Here is a 12,918-nt window from a genome sequence, read left to right as displayed (position 1 = left end):
ACCTTTGATTCATATGTGTCATCTAGGGGATTGTAATAGGCCCTCATAGTCATCAGTTGTATAGTAGAGAGCCCATGTTTAACAAACTTGACTGTAGCATTAAAGATACAGGGTCCAAAGGTTAACAGTGCTATAAGGATTAAGAGGGGACTGGCCAGAGCAGTGATAAGGGTGGTAAGCCAAGGCAACCAGGAGAATAGGGACTCAAACCAGTTTTGGGAACTTTCTCTGAGTTCTTCTTGTTCTGAAAGACTCTTTTTGATCTGGGCCAGGGTGTCTTTAATCACACAGGAGTGGTTGGCATAAAAACAACATGTTTCTCCCAGAGCCATGCAGAGTCCACCTTCCTTGAGAAAAAGCAAATCGAGGCCCCTTCTGTTTTGTAAGACTACTTCAGCTAGTGAGTCTACCTGTTGTTCTAAGTAGGAGGCAGTGGCATGTAATCTAATATCTTTATCAACCTGTTTGCTCAAGATTCTCAAGTTTCAATTACTGGTGACCCAGGCTACTGTTCCTATGGCACAGACACTGCTATCCCTGTTCCCACAAGGAGGGGAACTAAAATGGAGACTGCCATGGCTCTTCGAGGCCAAGAGAGACCCATATGATGTCTTCCAGCATCCCCTCCATAGTGATAAACCTGGGGCATGGCATGTAACAGTATACAAAATTCTTTTCTCCCTATGAAATATTGGGGGTGCAAACAAGGGGTTAGGCCAGAGTAGCAAGCAAACCAAGTAGAGTGAGGGGCAGCAAGCAATTGGGTGTCTCCTATAGACCAGGTGTTCCTGGGTAAATTATAGGACTGATTACCCCTCAGTCCCTATGTGTGGCCCATGTTCCATTTCTGATCCATAGTAAAGACATCCCATTGTTTTAGGGTTATGATAAGAGGGTTTCAGGTCTTGAGGACTGTACAAGACCTATTTTATCCAATTGAATATTAATGTATGGAGCTTGTCATTCAAGTGGATACCATGTTGGGGCCCATGTCTCACAATCCCAGTAAGCACAGTAATAGCTTCCTTCATCATCATAGTCAGTCCTGGTGTTCGCTGGACATGCATAGAAGGCAGTTCCTAAGACTTTTTCTGCATCCATGGTGCCGGCCCTACATCCAGTAGCAGGTCTCTGTGCCATCGCTCCCCCACGACCACCCATTTGGTATCCCTCATGTTTTCAGGTGGCCTCTCTACCCAGTGTTGACCATGAAGAACATAGGTCAGTTTCAAACCAGAGAGCGATCTGAGGGTTAGGAGGTGTCACCTCCATAATAACCTTCCCTGTCTGTGTATCAGATAATTTCCAGACATAAGTCTGGGGCTGTTAAATTCCTTGGGGGGCCATCTCATAGGGTAGAGTCAGCAGGAGCAGAGTCATAGTGACACTGGGGGAACAGGTGAATTGTCTTTTACAAATCGAAGTTTCAGGGGGTCTTCTGGGTGATGTTGGATCTTCCATTTTTCTTGGTCAACCTGGGCAGGCTTGACGTGTGAGTGATGAATCCAGGTGCACAGTCTGTCCACCTTCACTGCCCTGGGAGTCATCAAGATCACAGTGAATGGTCCTTTTTACCGAGGGGCCAATGTCTCCTTTTGGTGTCACTTTATCCAGACAATGTCTCCAGGTTGATAAGGATGTGGAGTAGCTGGAGGCAGTTCGTGCATGTGCCAGATCAGGGGGTGGAGGTGCTCCTGTACAGCCTGTAATGCCATAATAGACTGGAGGATTTCATGAGTAGATATTTTAGCCAACAGTTCTGACTTTAATCTTGGGACCAGGGGCTGGGGTCTTCCAAAAAGAATCTCAGAAGGAGTTATTCCCTGGATATAGGGGGAGTTTCTAACCCTGAGGAGGACAAAAGGGAGGAGAGTCACCCAGTCTGCACCAGATTCTAAGGTTAATTTAGCCAATGTCTCCTTAAGGGTCTGATTCATCCTCTCTACCTGTCCTGAATTCTGGGGATGGTATGCACAATGTAGTTTCCAATCTGTCCCCAGGGCCTTTGCTAAGGCCTGAATTACCTGAGAGATGAACACTGGTCCATTGTCAGACCCTAACACCAGGGGTACACCAAACCTGGGAATGAGTTCATCTAGAAACTTCTTGGCAACTGTGGTTGCCATTTCTTTCTTGGTGGGAAAGGCTTCTACCCATCCTGAAAAGATACCTACAAAAATCTACAGTAAATATTTATATCCAAACCGTCCCGGCTTTACCTCAGTGAAGTCTACCTCCCAGTGGACTCTGGGGGCAGTCCCTCTTTCACGTTTTCCTGAGGATTTATAGTTTTTCGGGTGGGCATTATTCATCTGGCATGCCATACATCTGGGGGTGATGTCCTGTATAGTAGCTGTTGAGGAAGGAAACTGGAAGCATCTGGTTAGTAATAACCTGATCTTTTCTTTTCCCATGTGGGTTCCTTCATGGAGCTGGTGAACTAGCATTTCCCCCAGGCGGCGGGGGAGGATGACCTTGCCATCTGAGGTGTGTCTCCATCCTGAGGAGACATACCCATTTGGAATTGTCTGGAAATATTTTCATCCTCTTCTGTGTATGAAGGCTTGTCAGGTAACATAGGATCTGGCAGGGCTAGGAGAGCAGGTTTGGATGGGGATTCTGCTATTTCCTTGGCCTCGGGCCTCAGGTGTGTTGTACTTTGGTGTCCTGGGCAATGAATGACTGCCACCCTTTTGGGCATCCATATGATCCTTAACAAATCAATGATCTCTTGTTTGTGTTTAATAGCCTTTCCTTCTGATGTCAGGAGGCCTCTTTCTTGATAGATGGCCCCATGTACATGAACAGTGGCAAAAGCATACCAACTGTCAGTGTAAATGTTGACAGTCTTACTCTCTCCCAGTCTGAGGGCCTGAATCAAGGCTATCAGTTCGGCCTTTTGTGCAGAGGTTCCTTTGGGTAGGGCTTCTACCCATAGGTCATCCTCCTGGGTGACTACTGCTGCCCCTGCATACCTGACTCCATCTTTTATGTAATTACTCCCATCTGTGTACATTACCAAGTCAGGGTTCTTCCATGGTATGGTGAGATCAGGTCAGCTACCCTGGACATGCTGCAGCAGTTCGGAGCAATCATGATGCACAACTGTCTCAGACTCAGTCTCAGAGAGCAGGGATGCAGGGTTTAAGGCACTGGTCACCGCATATGTCAGGTAGGTCAGAGACTGGTAATGAGTTAATCTTGCATTCGTGAGCCAGCAATTAGGTGGTGCCCTCAGCACCCCTTCAATAGTGTGGGAGGTGGTCACAATCAGTTGTTGTCCCAAGGTGAGCTTATCAGCGTCCTTAACTAGGACTGCAGTGGCTGCTATGATCTTCAAACAGGCTGGCCATCCAGCCGCTACTGAGTCTAATTTTTTTTGAAAGGTAGGCTACCAGTTTCTTCCAGGGGCCCAAAGTTTGAGCAAGTATGCCCTTTGCTACACCAAACTGTTCATCTACATAAAGGTAGAAGGGCCTTGAGACATCAGGTAGGACTAGGGCTGGTGCAGAAGTGATGGCCTGTTTTAGGTTGTCAAAGGCCTCCCATTGTTCTTCTCCACAGGAAAATGCTGAGGGTCCCCTCCTTGTTACTTCATATAGAGACTTGGCCAGCTCTGCAAAACCAGGTATCCACAGGCGACAATATCCAGTTGGCCCCAGGAATTCTCAGAAGTCTTTGACTTCTGGGAATGGGGATGTCCAGGATGGCCTTTTTCTTTGCAGAGGAGAGCCTGCACATACCCCCTTCCAATTGAAACCCCAGATACTGTACCTTTTCCTGGCAGATCTATGCTTTTTTAGCTGACCCCTTGTACCCCAGGCATTGAAGTTCCTTCAACAAGTCTTTTGTAGCCTCTAGGCAAGAGGGGTGGTCAGAAGTGGCGAGGAGCAAATCATCTACATATTGCAGAAGAGAAACTTGGGGGTGGGCAGTCTGGAACCCTCAGACGTCTTCATGCAAGGCCTTGTCAAAGATGGTGGGAGAGTTCTTAAACCCTTGTGGAAGCCTTGTCCAGGTCAGTTGGCCACTGAACCCTTCTTCAGGATCTTGCCATTCAAAGGCAAAGATGGGTTGGCTCCTCTCATCCAAGGGGATACTGAAAAAAGCATCTTTTAAATCCAGGACAGTATAAATTGTCCTGTCAGAGGCCAGGGAACTCAGGAGGGTGTAAGGATTAGGCAGAGTGGGGTGTATGTCCATGACTCTCTTATTCACCTCTCTCAGATCCTGCACAGATCTATAGTCATTAGTCCCTGGTTTCTTCATGGGGAGTAGGGGGGGTGTTTCAAGGGGATTGACAGGAGACTAAGATGCCAGATCCTGCAGTCTTTTTAAGTGAACCCACATAGAGGCTCGTGCTATTGTCATACCTGGACTGGGCTAGCAGTGGTTTCCAGAGAGACCATCACGGGTGGTCAGTGGGATGCAAATCCTGGGGGATTTCCCTCAGCCTAGACCTGAGGTATCTCCTGCATCAATTTAGCAGTTAGGGACGGACCTTATCTTTGTCAAAATGGATCTCTGGGTGGATATCTTCTGGGGGGGGCATTCACCCTCTCTTAGAGCCAAAGCCCATGCCAGTTTTTGATTGTGATGTTCCTCACATTCCTCCTGGGTCTCATGGTTATTGCTTGTTGATTTTCTGACACCTCAGAATCAATAGGAGTGTAAGCCCTGTAGGCTTCCATAAGCCTCTCCAGGAACTGTGCTGGAGCCTCTGTCTGTCCCTGCAAAACCTGACTGACTTTTGAGAAAATTGTAGGCTTCTTAGCAGCAGCCTGGAGACCTCCCCCCTCATAAGAATCTGGTGGTAGAGTTTGAGTGACTCCCTACCTGCAGGAGTGTTAGGGTCCCAGTCAGGGCGGTGTTGAGGAAAAATGTCCTCGATCTCCTCTGGATCCTCCACGAAGCAGCTGTTCTCAGGCAACACCCGTTTTTGGGTCTCTGAGAGGATCTGGGTATGTTCCTCAGTGGTAAAGAGAGTGAGGAGGAGTTGCTGGACATTGGCCAGAGGAATCCAGTGGGGCCATAGCATGGAGGGGAAGGATGGCAGGAATTGTCTCAGGATTATAGGGCTGGCCTGAACGCATGTGGAGAGGAAGAGAGGCAGGAGAAGGAGGGGGAACGGATGGAGGATGAGAATAAGGGGGAGGATTAGGGGACCTGGTCAGGGTGTCCTGGGTTTCTGAAGATCCCAGCCTAAACAGAAGAAAGTTTGTTAACATCAAAGGACCGAGTGGGGGGCCAGTCACCATCAAAAGACGGCCATTTGAGATAACAAAGGGTATGGAATTTCCCCAAATAGACAGTGTCTCCAGAGATTGCAGTTGTCTTCTGGAAATCCTTAAAATGAGAAAAAAGTCAAGGGGCGTGTCTTCAGATGAAAGGGATTGACCCATGATGGAAAAGAAAAGGATTATGCTGAAACAAAGACAAATGAGAAACAGGTTGGGTAGATCCGTTCAAGACTTGACTGACACAGAACAAAGGCACTGCGCATTGGAGAATCGTTGTGAGAGCCATTAGGGTTGACACTGAAGGCCTGGAGGACACAAGCAGTCAACCATTCAGATGGAGGGTTGGGGCGTCCCCGGTCCTGGCTCAGAGAGCAATACTGCATCCAGTTTCTTTCCCTTGAGCCCCCAGAAGTCCAGACACCCAGAACAAAAATCAAAACAGACTCACCGCGGGAGAAACCAGATCTGATGTTGCCAGGTGCCAAACAGAGAACAAAAAAGACAGGAAAACAGACCGAGGGTCTTTTAGGGAATCCTGGACGAGCCCCCAAAATGTTCAGGGTCCGAAAAATTCCCCGAATTGACCACTTGGACACTGAGACTCAGGTGAACTTAGCTACTTTATTGAATCTGACCGGCTAGGGACACAGGCAGGCTCGGGAGCTACACTGTGACCCAGAGCCATGGAAATGCAGGGCTTTTGCAGAGCAGGGGATTTCTATAGAAACCATAAACAGAAGAACCAGGAAAGGATTTGAACAATCTAGGGCTGATTTCCAGAGCCTTAACCTATATAGCCATTGGCTAGCTTACCTGGGGCAGACCATTCTTCCTCTTCTGCCCCAGACCATTTCCATAGAAACCATAAACAGATGTACCAGGAAAGGGTTTGAACAATGGAGGGGAGGGGCAGCTCTTTCTCAGAGGACAGGGAGAGGGTCTGAGGGGGACTCTTCTTCAAAGCAATTTCACATTTGATGGGAGGGGATTGGCATGTGCAAGTCTGAGCTTTTGTTTGGCTAATTTCATAGAATGGTGACTCCAGAAGCCAAGGTCAAGGGCCTACCCAAAGCAGAGAGCCAAAGTAAAGGAGATTGTATCCATATTAAAGTATGATCTCAAGGGGCAACATCATCAGGAAAATGGCGAGTTGGCAGTAAATCCATTGCTCTTACCAGCCCCCAGGGGACTGTGGGAAGGGCTCTCTTAGGTTAACAAAATGAAAGGGTACAACAGTTCTAAGAAGCTGAGGCCATATACTGTCATTTTGAAGAGCTGCATTTATAACATCTGGGCAGTTTCAGGGAATCTCACACACTGAATTTGGTTTGTGGGGTCTTGAACTGATTGTACCTCAGATGCCTGTCAGAATCAAACATTCTCACAGATAATTGTTTAAGAATGATGAATACGTTACCAATAGAACAACAAAGAAGTTAAGGAAGCAGTGCCATGAGCAACAGTAAATGGAAATAAATGAAGACGTCAGCTACTATCATTAGACTAGATCTTAAAAAATATGATTGTCCCGGGTGTGGTGGCACAGGCCTTTAACCCCAGCACTCAGGAGGCAGAGGCAGGCAGATCTCTGTGAGTTCAAGACCAGCCTGGTCTACATAGTGAGTTCCAGGACAGCTGGGGCTACAGGGAGACCCTGTCTCAAAAAGGCCAAAAAAAAAAAAAAAAAAAAAGATTGCAAAAAAGTAAAAAAAAGGGGCTGGAGAGATGGCTCAGTGGTTAAGAGCACTGGCTGCTTTTGCAGTGGACCTGGGTTTGGCTCCCAGCACCCACATGGCGGCTAACAACCACCTGAAACTCAAGTTCTAGGGATTTGATGCTGTCTTCTGATCTCCATGGGCATTACATGACACGGGTGCACTTATATACATGTAGCACTACATTCATACATATAAAATGAAAATAATAAAAATATTTTTAAAAAATGAATACACTTATCAAAAACAAAACAAAAAACAAGACAAGCCCCATCCCCTCCCTACAGAGAAGAAAATGGGCATTCTGTGTTTTAAAATTTATTTATTATTGAGTGTGTGTGTGTGTGTACCACAGGGCCCATGTGAAGGACAATTTGTGGGAATCAGTTCTCTCCTCAAAGGACTAGATGGAGAGTGATAGAGGAAGAAATCCCATGCTCTCCTCTGGTGGCTGACTGTGCATACAGTACACACACACACACACACACACACACACACACACCCCAAAACCCAAAAAACATTAAACCAACTTTCAAGAAGGTCCCAAACAATTTCTTTCCAGACATCTCTAACATGTTCTGTCTCTCTGTGGAATCTGAAGTTCAGGTGCTGTGGGGACCTGGCAAGAATCACCAAGCTTGAAGGAGCTGGCTGGCTGAGGAAAGGGCTTCCACATCTTTAGGAAGCCAAAGTTTCTGGCCCCTGACTTTTACCAAAGTTCATACGATTGTAGTCAAATTCTCAGTCTAGTTATCACTGGCCTGGAGCTTGGTTCAGCAATGTTGTCTAGTCAGTGAGCCTCAAGAATTCACTTGCCCCTGCCTCTCCGTTCTGGGACTGTAAGTATGTGCGATCATGCCTAGATTTTTTTTTTTTTATGTGGGTTTTGGGTATTGCACTCAGGTTCTGATGCTTACACAGCAAGCACTTTACTGACGAAGCTGTCTCTCTAGCCTGGCCATTTTTCCCATGTCCCTATATTGGTTATGAGATGCTAGAATGAGGATATAATGGGGAGAAACAGGCCAGTAGGTACCAATTACAGGTAGACAGGAGCAGCAAGTTCTGCTGTTCTGTGCTACAGTGAGATGATTACAGTTAATAATACTATATTATATAGTTCAAAGTAGCTAAAAGAGAGTTTTGTTTTCACAGGGTTTCATATGTAAGCTGGGCTGGCTTGGAACTCATTGTGTGGTTTAGGCTGGTCTCCAATGGGCAGAAATCCTATTGCCTCAGCCTTCCAAGTGCAGGGATCACAGGTGTGCACCACTACATCTGGTTTAGAAGAGAAGACTTTGAATTTTTTCACCACAAAGAAATAATTCTTTGGGGTGATGGATATGATAAATTCCTTGGTTTAATCATTATACCATATACAATATTAGAAAGCATCACACTGTACCCCCTAAATATCCACGTGTCATCTAAAAATAAACAAAAAGATGGGTCTGGAGAGATGCTCAGTGGTTAAGAGCACTGGTTGCTCTTGTAGAGGACTAGGGTTCAGTTTCCATCACCCACATGGTGGCTAACAACCCAGGGGATTCACCACCTTCTTTTGGCCTCTGCACCAAAACACGGGTGCACCTATATACATGCAGGCAAAACACTCATACACATAAAATAAAAGTACATAAACTTAAAAAGATAAAAAATTAAGTATCTATGTCAGGAAACTTCCAATAAAAGAAAACCAGTAACAATTTTCCTCTAAAGACTCCAGCAAAATAATCCAAACAGGAGGAAAAGAGAAGATAGTTAATCAATGATTCAAAGACTCAATAGATACAGATACTGGATCCTTTGAAATGACCATAAAATTTTAAGAAGAGTGAGAGAAAGAAAGAGGGAGAGGACATATATCACAATTTCAAGAATGAAAAGGGAACAGTCCTACAGGTACTATGTGGGTTAAAAAGAAAAGAGACACTGGGCATGGTGACACAGGCTTGGAATATCAACACTTGTGAGGCTGAGGCAGGAGTACTACAAGTTCAAAGCCATTCTGAGCTATGTTTTGAGACCATGTCTCAAAAAGCCAAGGGCTGGTCTCTAGCTAGTCATCCTCAGTGTGCCCAGTCTTGTTAAAGACATGAGAACTGGGGATGTGAATCAGTGGTAGAGAGTTTTCCTAGCATGTACAAAGCCTTGGGTTTGATTCTTAGCATTGAAGAACACCCCCCAAATATTGGGAACATTTTGTGCCAACAATTTTGAAATTTTAGAATAAATGGACACTATTATATAAAAATATAATTTTCCCAAAGTGATCCAAAGAAAGATAGAAAACATGAACAATTCTATAATCATAAAGGAGACTTATTTTACTCTATTTAATAATCTACCCACAAATAAATGTTCTTGAAGCCCAGCTGGTTTTACTGATAAGCATTCTGGAACAAGTAATTCCAATCACAGAGACTTATTAGGGACTGGAAAAGGAGGGGCCAGCGTTTGGCTCAGTAGGTTAAGGCTCTTGCTGCTGCAAGATGACCAGAGTTCAATCCTCAGGACCCACATGGTGAAAGGACAGAACCAACAACCACAAGTTGTCTCCTCTCTCTCTCTCTCTCTCTCTCTCTCTCTCTCTCTCTCTCTCTCTCACACACACACATACACACACTTTCTCTAAATAAATAAAAATGTTAAAAAGAAAAAGAAGAGACACTTTCTACTCCACAATGGCAGCAAAATCTAACATATTGTAAGAGAAAGGGAGATGGGGGCCAGTCTCACTCATTAGATGAAAAAAACAGGAAAAACAAATCAAGCAATTAAAAGGATATAGCTGTACTAACCTGGGATTTAAAGCATGGTTTAACATTGAAAATTTCAGTCCATTAACAATTTAAACTGGACATAGTGTCTTACATCTGTAATCCCAGCACTCAGGAGGCACAGGCTGTGGGATTTCAGCAAATTCCAGGCCAGCCAGGGCTACACAGTAAGGCTAGGTCTCAAAAACCAAAACCAAAACCAAACAACCAAAAGCTCAAACAAACAAAAGAAACAAATAAAAATGATACAATCACTTCTTTTTTTGATCATTTCAATAGATATGAATGAAAACGGACTTGATAAAATTCAATATGCATTCATGATAAAAATTCCTAAGAAACTCAGAATAGAAAGGAACTTCTTTGATCTGATCAGAGTATATAAAAACACATATAGTAAACATACACTTAATAGGGGAAATGTTATACATTTCTCTCTGAGACCACAAATGAAACAAGGATATGACTCCTACTGTCTGCTCCGCATTGGACAGAAGATCTGGCAAGGACAGGAAGACAAGAAAAAGATGCAAACTAGCTAAGACTCAGAAAGAAGGAAGAGGAGAAGAAAACTGCATTACTTGAAAATGATCTCATATGTATACCAAAACCCCACAAGGTTAGCAGATAAATTATGAAAATAAGATAATTCAAAAATTCTTAAAATCATATACTTTACAGACCAGCAATAAATGCAAAATGGAATTTGTAAAATGTGAAATACTTAGGAAAGTACCAAACAAAAGATCTAAAAGTGCTCTAACACTTTGTTGTAAAATATGAGAGATCTGCTGAGCTTGGTGGCTAAAGCTTTTAATCCCAGCACTCAGGAGGCAGAGGCAGGTAGATCTCTCTGAGACCAAGGCCAGTCTGGTCCACATAGTTCTAGAACGGCTGGGGCTACTGGAAGATCCTGTCTCAAAAAACAAACATAGAAAAGACTTAAACAAAAGATACAGTATTGGAGAATCAGAAGACACAGTACTGTAAAAATGTAGTTCTTCTCTCAGATTTGTTGATTCAGTACAATCTCAATAGTTGTTTGTGTAAAATGCAAAAGAGTAAAACCAGCCACAATCACCTTAAAAAGGAACACAGGGGGCTGGAGAGATGGCCCAACGGTTAAGAGCACTGACTGCTCTTACAGAGGACCCGGGTTCGATTCCCAGCACCCACATGGCGGCTACAAACCATCCTTAATTCCAGTTCCAGGGGAATCCGAAGCCCTCTTCTGACCTCCGCAGCATTGCACGACATGGGTGCACTCACATACATGCAGACAATACACTCATACACACACACACACACACACACACACACACACACACACACACACAAAGGAACAGGGTAGAAAGACTTGTTCTACTAGATTAAAAGACCGATTATAAAACCTATGATATTTTAGTGTGGCATTGGAGCTGGGACAGACAAATAGAAAAACAGAACGAGACATCTCAGAAACAGATCCCACATATACAAGGACATTTGATATGGGGGAGAATCATGACTGAAGATTAGTGGGGAAAGACTAGACCTTTCAATAAATAGTGTTGGAACAAAATGGGCAACCACAGAGGTAATAACTGAAAATTGATCTTTCACATAGGATTCAGAAAAGCTAACTCCAGAAGTACTTTCAATCAAAATGAAAAGGCAAAACTGTAACTATATTAACATTAAAACTTCTATTTCATCAAAATATATCATAAAGAGGATAAAAAGACACCAAGAGAAGATATTTACAACACATGCATGGGGCTGGAGAGGTGGCTCGGTAGTTAAGAGCACTCCCTGCCCTTCTAGAAAACCCAAGTTTAGTTCCCAGCACCCATGTCAGGTGGTGGGACATGTAACCTCTAACTCCAGCTCCAGAGGATCTGACATCCTGTTCTGACCTCTGTAGGCACCTGCACATATGTGGTATACACTCACAAAGACACATACTTACACACAAATAAAAATAAATCTTTAAGGGGGCTGGAGAGATGGCTCAGCGGTTAAGAACAATGGTTGTTCTTGCAGAAGACCCAGGTTCGAATCCCAGCACTCACATGGCAGCTAACAACTGTCTGTAACTCCAGTCTCAGGGGATCCAACGGCCTCTTCTGACCTGTAGACATTGCACGACATGGGTGCTCTCACCTTCATGCAGGCAATACACGCATACACACAAAATAAAAATAAATAAATTTTTAAAAATCTTTAAAACTCATGCATCTCAGCTGGGTGTGGTGGTGCACAGCTTTGATCCCAGCACTTCGGAGGCAGAGGCAGGCAGACCTCTGCGTGATCAATGTCAGCCTGGTCTACATAGTGAGTTCCAGGCTAGCTGGGGTTGCAGGGAGACCCAGTCTCAAAAAAACCAACCAATGAACCAACCAACCAACCAAATAAACAAAAAAACATGCATCTATTCTTATCTTTTATATTTTATTTATTATTATTGGTTTTTAAATTTTTGAGCATATTGCTTGCATGTATGTAAGTGCACCCATGTCATGCAATGCCCATGGAGGCCAGAAAAGGGAGTCAATTCCTCTAGAACTTGAGTTACAGATGGCTGTCAGCTGCCATGTGGGTGCTGGGATCTGAATCCCGGTCTTCTGCAAGAGCAGCCAGTGCTCTTAACTGCTAAGCCATCTCTCCAGCTTCCCCACCCCCATACATAAAAGTTTGAATAGCACTATCATTAGTTTAGATTCAAACCCCGCTCCCCATAAGATCATGTGTTTGAAAGCTTGAATTCTAGTTGGTAGCATTCTTTAGGGAGGTTGTAGAACCTCTGGGATCTAGGGCCTGTCTGCCGGATACAGGCCACTAGGTGGAGGCTTTGAGGGCTATAGCTCAGCTCTGTTTCCAGTCCTACCTCTGCTTCCTGATCCACCAAAATGTAAAAAAACCATGCTGCTGCCCTAGATTGAGCTGCTCCAACTGCCATGCCTTTCCTATCATGATGGACTGATATCCCTTAAACCATGAGCCAATGAGAACTTTCATACAACAGAAATTAGTACAACCGCTTTGAGTAACAGTTTGACATTATAAATGGAGTTTTGCCTTTATGTTGGTGGTGGGTAGCTCAGATGTCTATTTGATAATATTTTATATTGAATTTACCTTTCTATATTCATATTCCACAAAAAGGAACTGCAACGTTTACTTTTATATTTGATGTTCTTTTTA

Source organism: Nannospalax galili, unplaced genomic scaffold (assembly GCF_000622305.1).
Source record: "Nannospalax galili isolate Female #2095 unplaced genomic scaffold, S.galili_v1.0 scaffold1382, whole genome shotgun sequence".
NCBI classification, from domain to species: Eukaryota; Metazoa; Chordata; class Mammalia; order Rodentia; family Spalacidae; genus Nannospalax; species Nannospalax galili.
Note: the sequence above shows the minus strand (reverse complement) of the source record.